Source organism: Sinocyclocheilus anshuiensis, unplaced genomic scaffold (assembly GCF_001515605.1).
Source record: "Sinocyclocheilus anshuiensis isolate Anshui unplaced genomic scaffold, SAMN03320099.WGS_v1.1 scaffold562, whole genome shotgun sequence".
Classification (NCBI taxonomy): Eukaryota; Metazoa; Chordata; class Actinopteri; order Cypriniformes; family Cyprinidae; genus Sinocyclocheilus; species Sinocyclocheilus anshuiensis.
In genome coordinates this window covers 719737-736194 of record NW_015544158.1, presented here as the reverse complement: position 1 = coordinate 736194, position 16458 = coordinate 719737, and the positions used below count along the sequence as shown (strand labels likewise).

The 16458-nt window shown below is 39.9% G+C and overlaps 1 protein-coding gene across 1 annotated transcript in view; it reads right to left on the bottom strand.

Moving 5' to 3' along the window:
- The window catches only part of LOC107695470 (NXPE family member 3-like), a 32085-nt gene extending 17054 nt beyond the window's left edge, over positions 1-15031 (bottom strand). The window contains exon 1 of the mRNA XM_016495390.1: positions 14891-15031. The gene's annotated coding sequence lies outside the window, so the exon portion shown is untranslated. The remainder of the gene's footprint in view (positions 1-14890) is intronic.
- Between the last annotated feature and the right edge of the window lie 1427 nt (positions 15032-16458).

Sequence of the window (16458 nt, the reverse complement as noted above, 5' to 3'; positions counted from 1 at the left end):
TTGAGACTTTAGTCTTTGCAACTTTACAGATCTTCTTTATGCACCAAGAGCTTGTAACACTCCATAGGAAACATCATATGACCCTTTAAGGTCTGTAGGATTCTCCTTGCACCCTAAAACAAACACCAATTGGATTATGGATGGAACAACACCCTATTTACCTTCAACGACTTTATTAAAAAATAAAAATAAACTCATGATCCAAGGCCGCAACCATGTCTTGAACATTGGGGGAATCAACAGCGCGAACACACCTCGACTACCCTGCGACTTTTTAAAATTATAATATAGCCTATAATTTCTCTGCAACGAGGTGTTTTTGAAGTAACTAAACTCACAGATTCATTAGGCGCGTTTCCATTACAGATTTGCGCAAAACTTTGGCGACTTCTGTCAGAGCCGTTTAGAACAGTGTTGCCAGATTGGAAATGTCCAAGTATCGTACCAGAAGCTCAAAATTACAAATCGTACATGAGTCAAACGTACAGAATACAGCTATTTATCTAGACCAACAACTTTTTGACACAACCTGAAAATTACCACAATAGATAAAAAAACTAGATAAATAACTCCACCTGTGAGTCTCTGTCATCGGAAGCCTGCGTGTTGCCAGATGTTGAGGGGGTTCTTGCCGTCATGGACCGCAAGATAGTGCTCGTTGGCTTAAAAGCAGACTCTGAGGTGTGCACGAGCGCATTTATAGTGTGTGTAATGAGCCGATTTCGTGGACGAGTATAGAAACCCTATGATTACAACTAGCCTACCATAATTTGAAGAGTCACAAAATTCTGAAATTATCGTACATTATGGGATTTTTAAAATTATTGATCGTACATCGTACAGAGGTCAAAATTATCGTACAAGTATGATAATTATCGTACGTCTGGCAACACTGGTTTAGAAACAGTTGCGAAATGCTTTGATCTCGCCGCCACGCGGTCACGTGGTTCATGGAGCTCTCAATGGTTCCAAACAACTCCGCACTGTCAATATATTTCAATGGGTATAATCGGGATTCGGGACAGACGGCAGTTTTACTATATTTGCTGCAATTTCTAGTAATTATGAACACATAATGTGCATCGATTGTGCGTTGATAACTACGCTGACTACGCTTTAAAATAGCATTTTATTCTGGGGAGTGATAAAGAGACAAGATTATGATGTTCTCATACTCCTCGGCAGTCAAATGTGACCAAACACCTTAAGTTTCACTTTTAGTCGATTAAATAATTGTACTATATTTTAGTTCAGTTCAATTTAGTTAATATTTTGAGAAGATTTTTGGTACTAAATAATATGTACACAGGGCCGCATTAACCAATGGGCTAGGCGGGGCTAAAGCCCCGGGGCCCGGACAAGGAGGGGGCCCGTGATTGGCTGTGGGGTATTTTTACTGGTCATCGGTAGCGCCGATTGCCAAAGCCCCGCCCCTCACTTATTAGCGCTATTATGTAGTGGAGCTTTTCCATATATTCCATGCATTACCTTTAGAGATTAAAACGTAACGTTTGAATTTGGTGTACCAATCAAATGCATTTATTCTATATTTTTACTTTTGAACGACCCCTGCACCACGTATCAATCAGGTGATCGCTCGTCACGTTTGAATTTGGTTTACCAATCAAATGCATTTATTCTATATTTTTACTTTTGAACGACCCCTGCACCACGTATCAATCAGGTGATCGCTGCAATGTCCGCATTCACATCTCTTCACTTTGTTCTGGCATAATCTGGAAATGGTCATGCAAAGAACAATCCTCGATAAGTAAAAATTTAAACTATTCTAAAACAAAGTGAGAGAGGGGCTATTCTAAAAAAAATGAGGAGAGAGGTGTTTGTGGTCCACAGCGCACCCCTGAAAGTTACAATTCTGCTGTTCGTGATCTACAAAGTGATTCCAGTCAAGCCATCAAAGGCATAAAGGTAAACTCTGTTTTCAATACCTTGGAATCTTTCCATGTCTGCCAGCCTGGTCTCCCACCTTGTTTAGGGCATGACATATTTGAGGGTGTCTTATCCTATGATGTTGCCTTGTACTTGAAGTATTTCATTAAGAAGAAACAATGGCTTACATATTCAGTTTTGAACCGACGCATCAAGCAGTTCAAGTACAAAGGTACTGATGCTCTTACAAAGCCATGTGCTGTCAACTCTGAGGTGCCTAAGCTTTCGGGGCAAGCCATTCAGAATTGGAATTTTTTAAGGTTGCTTCCTGTATTAATTGGTGACAAAGTGCAAAATCCAGAAGATGACGTGGCAGTTAACACTTCAGCTTAAAGATATAGTTGATTTGATTTGTGCACAAAAAATGTAATCGTCACAGGTAGCCTATCGACATTCTAATCCAAGAATATTTGGAATCAAGAAAGTCTTTATTTTTCATAGAGTTGGCAAATTAATTTTTCATAAGTTTGTAGGTACAGACATCTGTTGTGGCCATTCTTGGCCGTTTTTATGAGGCTTTTTTAATAGTGTTCATATCGATATCGGAATTATATCGTATCGACCGAAATGAAGAAATATATCGTGATATAAATTTTGGCCATATCGTCCAGCCCTAGTTTTACATAATTCTGTAAATTATACTACATTAAATAGTAAAGATGTTTACATTTTGACACCACATTGACACCACAGCTGCCAAAATTGTTTTGTAAAAACGACGGAATTTTTTTTACAGTGTAGCTATCAGATTATTTGACTAAAGCTGATGGAGTAGTTGTGAAACAGCAAGTGGACCGGGCACATGGAGAGATTTTTAGGTTAGTTTGATTAACAAGTAAACAACTTGACGGATGTATATTGCTTTTTGTGTTTGAACAAAGTATTCGCTTATGGGTTGAGAGATAAACCAGGTATATCAATCGTTTTGCGCGGCATGATGTAGGTTAAGCTTTTTATTTTAACGCATTTTAAGCATTGTGGTTTAAAAACAAATTTAACGTTTCAGGGACATTCAGCAGTGGGGCAGAATTCATTTTGGCAAATGCGCGCGTTGCGGTTTCAGCCTGTACCATGGCAGAACAACATTGTCGTGGACAACAAAGTGATGTATAATGATAAGTTTTATAATAAATGATTAGACTCTTGTTCTTTGCTTTGTTTTATTTTAAATAAGAAAGGTGTAACATTAAAATATATTAAAGTGCAAAAAACACACAAAACTCAAATACATATGGAAGGAGGGGTACTAGCAGACCAATCACAGCGCTTGTGCGGTCCGCGTAGAATTGACGCGCTGTAACATTTTTGGAGAGGTGCACTTCAGGCCGGTTCGATGCAGAAGTATAAATCAGCCTTAATGCGTGAAAATGTCAAAAAATGCTGTAATTTCTTCGACTTTCTGGCGAGTGTGCTTGAGAAACACTGAAATTAATGGGCTTCAATGCTGGACTTATTGGTTGTTTGGAACTAATGGTTGCTCCATGACACGCTTTACCTACGCTTTCTCGATCTCAGGCATATGAACCGCATGTTTATGAAACAGCCGTTCACGATGCTGACTTTGAAGCAGATCCTTGCGCAAATATGCCCCGGAGACTGATTTTTATCGGTGGATCTGACAGACGCATCCAGATAGCCCCTCTCCACAGACCATTCTTCAGATTCACGTTCAAGGAGGTGGCCTTTGAATATACAGTCGTACCATTCGGACTGTCCCTGTATGAAGCCGCGGTCACACTACACTTTTCGTTCCATTGACTTCCATTCATACGCATGCGAATGCATCAGACCGGAAACGCATGCCGTGTGAAAAGTTTTCGCATTTCGCTGCGTTCCAAAGTTCAAGCTTGGTGAACTTTGGCCTGCGAATTCGCATTACGTGAGGCAGATGAGAATCCGCATCTTGACCTTGGTGATCGACTGGTTTTAGCCAGATCAGAACGGGGAACTCATCGCTCACAGGTTGCTGCCGTTCAGCCACCTGGAAAGGCTTCTGTTGAGAATCAATTTAGCCAAGAGCTCTCTGTTTCCCAGTCAGCAAGTAGTCTTTCTGGGGACAGTTATGATTCTGGCCAGATGCGGGCATGGATTACGCCGGAACGCTCCCTGATAATTCAGCAGCTAGTGGCGTCATTCAGACTCGGGGCTTCACTTCTCCTCAGGGCTTTCCAGAGTCATGACAGCGGGTCAAAGACGAAAAGGGTGTTTCAAGCATCAAAAAATAAATAAATATATAAAAGTGTAATACAGCTTTAAATGTAGTTTTTTCCCCATACATCAGAATTTGTCCTGTTTAACTTTATATTTTTCTGATTCTGAAATGACTATCATGCATTTTTTTTACGATTTACAGAAGACAAGACAGCCACTAAAATGTCATTCAGTGTAATAACATATATATATATATACCAAAAACTCTTGTTAGGCATATTTTAAACATGAATCATTCGATGACATATTAAAAGACTAGATTTAAGCATTACAGTGCAGCCCTCAAATACCAATTAACTTTAATTTTTAAATCTTTATACTTTGCTAATGTCATTCAAACCACTAGGTTTTACCCATTTGTCAGCAAGAAGTTTTTGTAAGTAAATGAAAGTAATTAAAAATATACAGGTGCATCTCAATAAATTAGAATGTCATGGAAAAGTTAAACTACTTCAGTCTGTGTGCACTGAATTTATTTAATACACGATTTTAACAATTTGAACTTTTCCACGACATTCTAATTTATTGAGATGCACCTGTAATAACATTTAGTATGATCACATATTCATTTTTTATTTTAAGTACAGGTTGGAATAAGTATATTGTTTCATTTTTACATAAATATATCTGTTATGCTGAATGAGCATGGTTTGTTTCTCTGAATGACGATTTGCCAAAAAGAGACTTGAATTGACATTGTTCCCATAACTGAAATGTTTTTACAATGTATTACTGCCTTAGTCAGGCTTTTGATGACTGCAGCGCCACGCAGCGCGTTCTCAATAAAGAACTCTGCGGAAGATACCCAAGAGTCTACTGGTCTCTGCTTCGACGAGGAAAAAGTTTCCTACAGTATCAATTTGTGTCATTAAATTAGTTTTAATAATATTCCTGAGTAAATGACTGCAGAAGCAGATGTTGAAGTATAATAAGCATTTTATTGTACTGTTCTGATGCTCCCCTGCCATGCTTGCTTAGCTTGTCACTTTGTTTCTGACTTGCTCTGCCCCAAAAATTGCTGCTTGCAGCCATATTTATTAATACTTTGTTTGCCAACATAAATGACATTATCAGGATGATTATTTGGGGTGGAGAATCCCCTCAGTGACCTCTCTTGAACTTGTGACATCCTGTAGTGAAGAGGAGACTCTGTTCAGAAATATTGATATTATTCTGACAACTGCAATCCTACCTTTCTCTTTTCCTTGCTAAAGGCACGTTCACACCAAGTACGATAAATATAATGATAAAGATAACATATAGTTAAAAAAATCATTCTAAATATAAAAGAACAGCAGATTCCACAGCACAACTAACAATAACTACACAGAGAAAGATATTGTTGTAATTTCAGAGTGATTTTTTTAACAGCTGATGAATGATAAAAGCATTGACAGCCAATCAGAATCCATTCCACTTTACAGAGCTTGAGTATTTAAAGCAGCACATGATAAACCTGCAGCGTATTCTTAGAACGAACAGTCCTATTGTTCTTTGGTGTGGAGGCTAGCATAGTTACTGTTATAGTTATCTTTATAGTTATTGTTCTTTGTGAGCACAGGCTTTAAGAGTGCCACCCAAGCTACTGGGTCTGCATTTACTTTATTAGCCTTTTGGCTTTTTACAGTGCCTAGCAGCTCTCTCTGTTCATGGGCATCTAAAATGAATCAATAACAAATTAGTCAATACAAAAATGCATTAAAATATTAATATTTATTATGTGTTTATATGTTTATATATGTGTATGTGTTTAACACATATTTGTCAATGCTAAACATTCCTCATTTATCTATAATATAAATAAGATGCTAAAATTGTTATTTATACTGTGAGACTGTCATTCAGTGTAATGGATGACACAGTGGTGAAACTGCATTACACCACATGACAAAAACATTACCCTGAATGACAAAACTTCTACTTGAGCTTATATTGCAGGCAATCAACTAGCCACCTGTATCAAACAGTGAGCTTGACCAGCAAAGTTAATCACAATTATTCACAACATCTATTTATTTTTCAAAAATCTAACAATAAAAGTGTTTTTTTGGCATTTCAATGAATGACGTGTTTTTGTAACTTAGGATGCCACTCCATGAAAAGGTGGAATTATCAAATATTTAAGAGCAATAAACTCACATTTCTTGCAGGTAACCCATCTTACATTTGTGCCAGTTTTTCAGAGCAAAATTGGATTGGATCACCCTGATCCAGATACACACTTTTTCAGATTTTCATATCTGGATTACTAGAACTCTACGAAGCCCCTAAAGGGACATGGTGATGGAAAAAAAATGAGATGGAAAAAAATGACAATGGTTTGCATTCTAGTTTTGCATTGCTTTTACACAAATAACTACTTCTGACTGGTCAGTGTATGATTGTGCCAATGTAGTTTACAATCAGTGATTTAAAAACAAAAAAAGCTTTAAATTAAATATAATATTTTTGTTTGATATTGACAGCTCTTTGGGGATTTGGTGATATATTATATATAAATGCTGTATTTTTGGACCAGTTTTAAAGTTTTATTACATTTTTGTTCCTAAAATCCACCGTTAAGCTGGGATCAGAATAATCCAGTTTTTTTTTGTCAAAAGTATCCCAATCTTACTAAAATGTTTTGAACAACACAAACTGAGGATTTAATCCAGATCAAAACCAAGACTGGATTTTGTGATCTAATTTTTGTGTGCTTTTTTTTCTTTTGAACAACCCATTTTCAAGATTTGATTCAATGGCCAAATGGCCAAAATCTGATCAGATTACTTTTGAACAATTGGCCCCTGGGAACGGCCAAGTTGATGTTATTTAACTTTCACATTGCAATTTCATTTAATGGCTAGGTTTTTAAGGCAGAGGTGGGGGACAGTGTACTTATTAATATGACGGTATTTGCACTGCATTGCGTTATGTGTTTTAGGGTTAACGGAAAACTTATACACTAAACTTACTACACTAAAAATGATACACTAACCCTAATTTAACCCCGGTATTTGTGGTAAAACTGTGGTTAAACAAATGTCTCACGAGTGGAACAGGACTGTTACCTCATTAAGGCTGTTTCCCAGGGCAAACAAAAAGCATGGACCCGCTGGGAGGATAGTACTAACAGGGTCATAACCTGGGCAGATATCTGGCGAACCCCGCAGTCGCGGCTCAGCTTCCTCGTGAGGGCAGTGTATGACACCCTCCCTTGTCCCCGAAATCTCTCCCAGTGGTTCGGAAGTGAGGACAAGTGCCCCCTGTGCAATGAAGTCAATGCAGGCCTTCGACATAGCTTGTCGGGAACTAACAGGGTCATAACCTGGGCAGATATCTGGCGAACCCCGCAGTCAGCTTCCTCGTGAGGGCAGTGTATGACACCCTCCCTTGTCCCCGAAATCTCTCCCAGTGGTTCGGAAGTGAGGACAAGTGCCCCCTGTGCAATGAAGCCAATGCAGGCCTTCGACATATCTTGTCGGGGTGTAACGTTGCATTGACGCAGGGCCGCTTTAGATGGCGGCATAATCAGGTGCTGAGGAAGTTGGCGGAGCAGTTGGAAAGATGTAGAGTCCGGGCAAATAGCTCTTCAGATCCCATTCGGCCAAACATCCCGTTCCTCAGACCAGGAGAAGGCGGGCAGAAGACAGTGGCAGGAAGGACAACATGTCTGCTCACTCCTGGAAAGGGATGGAAGATGCGTGTTGACCTGGGCACCCAGCTTATCTTCCCAACAGAGATCACTCAGACAACATTAAGGCCAGATGCTGTGGTGTGGGCCACAGCGGCCAAGAAGGTCCTCATTATTGAGCTGACTGTGCCATGGGAAGAGGGAATACCAGCGGCATACGAGTTCAAGCGGCTCAAGTACTCTGATCTGGTTGCGGGGTGCAGAGACGGGGGATGGACCGCGAAGTAGAAGTTGGATGCAGGGGCTTCGTGGGAAAGTCTGCAATCCAGCTCCTTCGAGCTGCTGGGACAACTGGGGTAAGCCTGAGGAGAGCCATCAAGGAGCTGGCGGAGGAGGCAGAGAAGGCAAGCTACTGGTTGTGGCTAAGGAGGAGGAACAGGAATTGGGGCTCGGTAGCCCAGTGAGGGCCGCTGCAGGGGGTGGCGGGGAGACGTCCCAATAAGCCACTGCCCCCCCACCGGGAGACGTACTGGATAGGGGGCGAAACGTCCGTGAACGGTGGCACCAGCTGATGACCCTGCAGCTGACCCAAAAGGTGCACTGGAGGAGGTGCGGCAGGCAGAAATGTCAAGCAGGAAACACCATCTGTATATTGAAATGGTCAATCAATCTACCAAAAACCATGGTTACTACACTTTTACTACAGTAAGACCATGGTTTATTTCCGAATTTCCATAAGGGAAAGTTAATGGATAATGTCCTGGCAGAAAATTTTCAATTTTCAAGAAATTTTTTTTTCAATTTAAACATGCTACAGTTACACAAATATAAATGTAAAATTTACCTAAAATATGCCTTGATGAATGAAACCATAAAACTTTAAATTCTAAGAGGACTGTGGTATTGTAAATCATTAAGGTTTCAGCTTTGAACAGCTCTTTACTGGCTACTATATGTGCAATTCTTCAAAGCTAACACTGTTTACATGTAGTAATATGAAAGATAATAAGCAAAAGAAATGTAATAACTTAATACTGATCTTCATTATGTTATGTGTAGGAAAAAACACATTAACTTGAAGTAGACTAATGTTCATGCTAATGAAACCCATTCATTTCAATGGCTTGTGCCACGCGAGGACGGTTTGTTGCTGCGTCTAACAAGGCCCTGTCCCAAATCGCACCCTAAACCCTCGCGGTCTTCCTCTGAGTCCACACTTTGGTGATGTAATGCCGCTTTGACTGTCTGGTAGAAGTCTGCTGCGGATCTCACTTGAGTGTGGGCTCGGCAGAAGTGCGCAGAGGGGGCGCTCACGAGCACCCTTCTGAAAGCTAAAATTACCCTACGGTCTGGTGGACTTAACGGACATGCGCACACGGCAGCCATAGTAAGTTCGCAAGAGTGCAAGTACACATGAAGTGTGCCATTTGGTACAGGGCCAAAAGTGCACACGCAACGGATCGCACCATTGGCGAGTTCGCTTGCGCGCCGCTGTCAAACTTCAAAATAGTTTAACTTTAGTCGCTGCGCTCTGTGACGATTACCCGAGCGGCAAATAGAAACAGGGTATTCAAACAAGCACAGAAAGCAAAATGGATGAACAGCTAATACTGTGTGGCCCTGTCCCAAATCACACCCTAAACCCTCGTGGTCTTCCTCGGAGTCCACACTTTCGTGACGTATATGCTGCTTTGACTGTCGGGTAGAAGTCTGCTGCGGAGCTCGCCACAGTGCGGGCTCGGCAGAATTGTGCATCAAGGGCGCATAGCGGCCACAAAGGGGGCGCTCTCGAGCACCCTTTGAAAGCTAAAATGATGAATGGGACACCCTATGGTCTCGTGGACTTAACGAACACGCGCACGCAGCAGCCATTGTAAGTCCGCAAACCCGAAAAATGCACGTGAAGTGTGCCATTTGGGACAGGGCCTGTGTGCAGTGTTGCCAGATTGGGCAGGTTTGAATTTGATTGTGCGGGTAAAAATTGGCTTGGGTGGGTGGACAAAATTTGGGCTGGTTTGGGGTCAGTTTGGCAGTTTTCAAACATATAAATTGCAAAGGCTAATTGTTTAATGCCTAGTAAGAGCTTGATTAGCTGGTTCAGGTGTGTTTAATTGGGGTTGGAGCTAAACTCTTCAGGACACTGGCCCTCCAGTACCGAGTTTGGGCACCCCTGATCTAAATTGTATATAGGCGAATGGGTTAACAAACAAGCCCAAGTGTGCATGTACTGCATCCATTCAGTCATCCACACACACACACACACACACACACTGCAGAGGCGCTGGTGCTGATGTAAACGTCGACAGCCGCACTTATCATGAGGGCTCAGCACACAGACGTTATGATTCATGACTCATGAGTGACAAGTTTTTACCGTGACAAGTTATAACGTATCTGATTTTGAATGTAGTGACTGTATATTCAAGTTAATCACAATGCCTAAAAATAAGTTAGAGTGGGAGAGTGACTCAACTCTCAAAACGTGAATTATTGTGGAGTGAGATGACACGGAGGCTCTATCACTGCAACTCTGAAATCAGAGCACATTTGAATTAATTAATCAAAACCGAAACTAAATAGGCCTATGTCGGTTTATACGATCCTGTCTTTTAAACGGTCCAGATTGATAAATCCTTGAAAACTGCTAGACTTGATTAGTTTCGACTGTGCAAAGTTCTGTATTATGTTCTACAATATGATCTTAACAAGAGGCAACCTCTAGTTCTGTGTAAAATTATAGAGCGACACGAAGGTAAGCGCATTATTGTTGTTGTTTTTTTGTTTTTTTTATTGTCGGATTATAATTCATTATGTATCAATGAATGACACAGTTTTGACTGTCATGGTGTGTGCATGAACGAGTGTGAAATACCTGCTAATTACGTTGCTTTTTCCTATCACTTATATTGGGCACTTTTTGCATTTAAATTGGATTATTCTGACTGCTGACATTGAAAATGATGCATTTCTTGATTGTCGTTTTGATAGAGTCTGCTTGCATATTTTGTTCATGTTCGGTAGCCTAATTCTCTTTAATGTAGGCTATTTGCCCCAATTCGATTCGTTTACCTGGGAAATTTATCTAACGTTATATTTATATTATTTTGTCATCATTTTGTTTTAAGGAGTTAAAAATGTCCCTTATCAACCTTGATTTACATATTCCATCACATTATTTTGACAGTTAAAGTTTTGGGTGGTTTTGGGGCGAGTTTTTGTGAGTTTTGGGCCGGAAATCGTCCATCCAATCTGGCAACACTGCCTGTGCGTTGGAATTTCCGGAGCTCCGCCTACTTTGATCTGGCCAGCGTAGCGCAAACCGCTTTGTATCTGATTCTGAAGGGCTACGCTGAACCCAGCGGTCAGGGCAGCGCATTCCACATCCTGTCTGAAATGGCCATAATTCGCACCGCGCTGTCCGTTCGGTGGCACTAGCAAAGCAAACATGTCCTCCCTGCGCTGTCGAGTCGGTCGCGCAGCTCGGCCCATTGAGCCACGCCTTTGATAGGTCAGCACAGCACACACTTTCACTGTGTTTGGCTTCCCATAGAAACCGCTTGCTGTCGCATGTAAATGGGCCTTTAAGTAAAAAATGTAGGCCTATAGCAGAGGCGTCATGCCTATTCAGATTTTTGAGCCAGGTGGATTTTGAATGCAGCTTCCAAAAGACAAAAAATAGCAGATTAATATTTAATATAATTTAATACAATAACACCGGCGTGATTAGAACGTTCAGTGCGTCATATCATCAGCTGCTAAATTCAAATCTACATGTTTAGTAGCCTAACTTGCAATGTTTTTATTCACATTAACTTTCGATGTTAAATTCACATTAAATATAAAGTCAGTCGTATTAAAAAGATGTTAAGTTAGACTACATTATTAGGTTACTTTGACCATCGCCCACAATAGATCAACAATCTATAAAGGTGAGAAACAAGATATTTCATGATATAGTTAATGCGTTTGGGAATGTTTCGAATAAACAGGAAAAAATAAATAAAACGTGCTTTTGTGGCTGCTGTGTCACATGACGACCCCCTCAGCTCGTGTCCCATCAAAAATAATGGGTGCATGACGCCCCTGGCCTATAGTATACCTGTCTGCGTTCCACTCAGTCTCGGAGTGCGAGCACAAAAACTGCCTGCCAACGTGCGAGTGTGAATTTGAATTTTTTTCCGCGGCATACTGCACTTATAAGTGCAACTGCACCAAGCACATCACACTCTATTACTCTACAGTCATGGCCAAAAGTTTTGGCAGGAACATAAATTTTGTGTTTTGCAAAGTTCTCTGCTTCAGTATTTGTAGATCATTTTTCCACGTTTCTATGGTACACTAAAAAATTATGATAAGCATATCATACGTTTTAAAGGCTTTTATTGGCAAAAAATATATATATATAATGAAGGAGGAGACGGTCCTGGTGCTTGCTGGATACTCTGGGACGTCCTGAAGACTTCTTCACTGCAGTCGAACCTCTCTCCTTGAAGTTCTTGATGACCTGGTAAATGGTTCTTTCAGGTGCAGTATTCTTTGTAGCAATTTCCTAGCATGTGAGACCATTTTGATGCAAAGCGATGATGGCTTCACGTGTTTCTTTGGAGGATTAAATATAAAGTCAGTCGTATTAAAAAGATGTTAAGTTAGACTACATTATTAGGTTACTTTGACCATCGCCCACAATAGATCAACAATCTATAAAGGTGAGAAACAAGATATTTCATGATATAGTTAATGCGTTTGGGAATGTTTCGAATAAACAGGAAAAAATAAATAAAACGTGCTTTTGTGGCTGCTGTGTCACATGACGACCCCCTCAGCTCGTGTCCCATCAAAAATAATGGGTGCATGACGCCCCTGGCCTATAGTATACCTGTCTGCGTTCCACTCAGTCTCGGAGTGCGAGCACAAAAACTGCCTGCCAACGTGCGAGTGTGAATTTGAATTTTTTTCCGCGGCATACTGCACTTATAAGTGCAACTGCACCAAGCACATCACACTCTATTACTCTACAGTCATGGCCAAAAGTTTTGGCAGGAACATAAATTTTGTGTTTTGCAAAGTTCTCTGCTTCAGTATTTGTAGATCATTTTTCCACGTTTCTATGGTACACTAAAAAATTATGATAAGCATATCATACGTTTTAAAGGCTTTTATTGGCAAAAAATATATATATATAATGAGTCAATATTTACAGTTGTTGACCCTTGTTCTTCATAACCTCTGCAATTCGCTCTGGCATGTTGGATATTAGCTTCTGGGCCATATCCTGGCTGATGGCGATCCATTCTTGCCTTAGTTTTCAGAGTTGATCACAATTTGTGGGCTTTTGCTTGTCCACTCGCTTTTTGAGAACTGACCACAGGTTCTCTATGGGAGCCTAGCATGTGAGACCATTTTGATGCAAAGCGATGATGGCTTCACGTGTTTCTTTGGAGGTAATCATTGCTAACAAGAACACAATGATTGGAAACGCTTCTTCCCGCCTTTTATAGCAATCAGTCTGCTTTTACAATCTAATTAGTATGATAGTGATTTCATCTGACTAGTACTCATTCACACTTTCACATGTGCTGCTGATATGATTAGTCAATTAATGTTAGCTGGTCATTTTATGTCAGGATCAAAAAACAGTGAAATGTGTTTTTTGTGTGTGACATTTTTTTGGCCAATTAAGTTTTAGCAATTATTTAAAATGCATCTGATCACTCTACACAATAATCTAGAAACAATGTGAATGAACACCACAACTGCTTAAGCAGCAAACTTTGCAAAACACAAAATTTGTCACTGTCAAAACTTTTGGCCATGACTGTATTACTAATGGTTGCAACCATTCGTCCATGCTTCTTTTTCCACTCCAACATTTTCCCACTAAAAGCTGCACAGATATTTGCTTAAGTTACCCCAATAGGCCTTTTTCTATGTAAACGATTTAGAAAAAGTTCAATTCACACCTGATTGAACTATTCACACTTTATATCTGTCAGACTTTGTTCCATGTTTTGTGTGTTTTGCTCCCCATGTGCCCTCCTTGCCCATATTTGGTTAGTTTCCTGTTCCTGTCCTGATTATGTTGATTTAATTCCAGGTGTTCCCCATTTATTTCCATTGATCTATATAATTAAAGTTCTCTGGATTGATGTAGCCTACTCCTCTCTCTCCCTCCATTCCTTGCTACACATTCCACTCAGTAGTGCAACCGTGACAATATCATTGCCACATTATGTATTGTCATATCACCCAGCCCTAACATGCAGTAATGCTTTAAACACATTTGACAAGCTATAAAAAAAACAACAATCGATTAACTAACAAAACTGATTGGCTAACTATATTTTTTCCCTTGTTGGTGCTCTTTTATTCTTTCATTTTAACTGAAGGCAAATCTGAATGATGCTCTATTTTAACTTTAATCAACAAGTAACTACAATTGAGCATTCCAGAAAAGTCGTTCACCCAATACTGAATGGAGTTGTACAGCTGCAGCTCACATGCATGAACGTTGTAGTTGGGGGGAGAGGCGTGTCTGAACTAGTTTATGCACAAAATCAGCACCCTGATAAAGAGGTTGACTGGCACAAAGTATTTATGTATTTTGAAAATACAAAAATTCTAATCTTAAATGTATTTAAGTACAAATTACATGTATTTTTTTCCCAAAGGCTTTAAAATATAAAATCGCTTTTTGTATTTCAAATACGTATTTTAAATACATGTAGGCTAGGCTATCTGAAATAGCCTACTGCCCATCTCTGTATATTTTAACCATTTAAGGCCCTGGCTGAACGGGGTTTTTTTCTCTCTTCGTTTTGTACTTTGCACAACGAAGCTTCAGCCACTGTGCAGCACCAGAATTTAAGCGCTGCAATATCAAGGCGGAACAGGATATGTGTCCTTCTACATTTGCATTTAGCAAACATACTAATTTTATCACTATGTCAAACAACTTAGGTTTTAGTGGCCGAAACGCTAAACGTCGAGTCAACTTTATTTTGGTGTAAGACCAAAATCGGATGCTGTTTAGATGCCGCTACATGTAGCTGCACGATGATTGGAAATGTAACTCGAGTATTTGTATAATCTCGAAAGAATGTCGCATAATTTACTCACCTTCTTTACTGCTGCTGCAGACCGCTTTGTTATTATCCATCATGACGCCAGCATCATAACCAACAGTCTAAAAATTAGCAAAAGCAGAAAGGAATAGACCAGATTAGAGGACAACCAGTAGTGACTGCAGGTCGAGCTGCGGTTGCTACTATCAAACACTCAAGCACGCATAATCGTTTCCGCCCCCCAGTTGAGAAAACAGGAGCGAAGAAATAACAGAAAACAGATAACGATGATTTCATGTGATCACATATTATGCTTCGGTATGAAATAATAATAAATTATTTATTTAAATTGCATTTTGGTTCCGTTCCGTTTACAAAAAAATGATTACATTGCATCTACAGATAAGGATGCTCACATGGTCTTAACACTATCCTCGCATTAAAATTAGTTACATTAGTAAACCAGTGGCGTTGACAGGTGAGGGGCCATGAAAACTGATTGGCCCTCCATGTGTGCCCCCATCCTTAATTGTCTGTCACTCAAAACTTCAAAACATATCTTTCGGCTTGCATTTGAACATAAACGCTTCTGCGATGCTTCTCAACAAGAATAGCAAACTGCTGTTTTCCAACGAAAAAAAAAACACATGGAAAGTTTATCTATTTTATATACCTTTTTTCAATTAGCCATTTGCAGCTAGATTTTGGTATGCTACCTTCTTTCAGTATTAGGCAGTGGCGGAGCCAGGATGTTTTCATAGGTGTTAGAAAATATCATGCTCTCTGCCAAATATATTTATGAGTTTGGCTGTTTGTATTCTCTCTTCCTCCTCCCTTTAGTGGGCCTCATTTTTCTCTTCTTCGTTATTCGCTTACTCAAGGTTGTTGAGTTCCCTTTCGATAATACACTCGTAGTGCGTAGCTAGACACTATGGGAAAAAGTCATTTTTTCTCCGATACTGAAGCGTTTTTTATTTAACCAGTGTAACTGCACGGCCATTATGGCGTTATTTTAATGACAAATGTCGAGAGCGCATTATTGTAGCGCGAAAGCACATAAATATAATATAATGCAATTATAATTATATAATGCAATAATATAATATAATAAACAGTGTTGGGGAGTAACTAGTTACATGTAACGGCGTTACGTAATTTAATTACAAAATAAATGTAACTAATCAGTTACAGTTACTAAGAAAAAATGTGTAATTAAATTAGTTACTTATGAAAATGTTAACGATTACAAAGGGGATTAGATTTGAATATTTACACACATCTACATACAGATTTAACAGATTTTTTCCCCAAATTACACTGACTACTCTGAGACATACGGCCCTATAATTTCCGCAATGCGGAAAACACAGACTGGTTCGTAGAATCCAGTCATAAAAACGGAAGTCCTATAGCCTATAACGCGGACAGAATATGCCACATTTTGGACGAATAAATCAAAAGTAGGTCAGTACACTTGAATCAAAACGCGATATGGACTAGTGTCTATGAATATTAAGCCGCGAAAAGACTATATTAATCCTGCACGTTCTGCGTGTGTGTGGAAATCAGGCGCGGACTGGCCATCGGGAGAACCGGGACAATTCCCGGTGGGCTAGCGGCCGA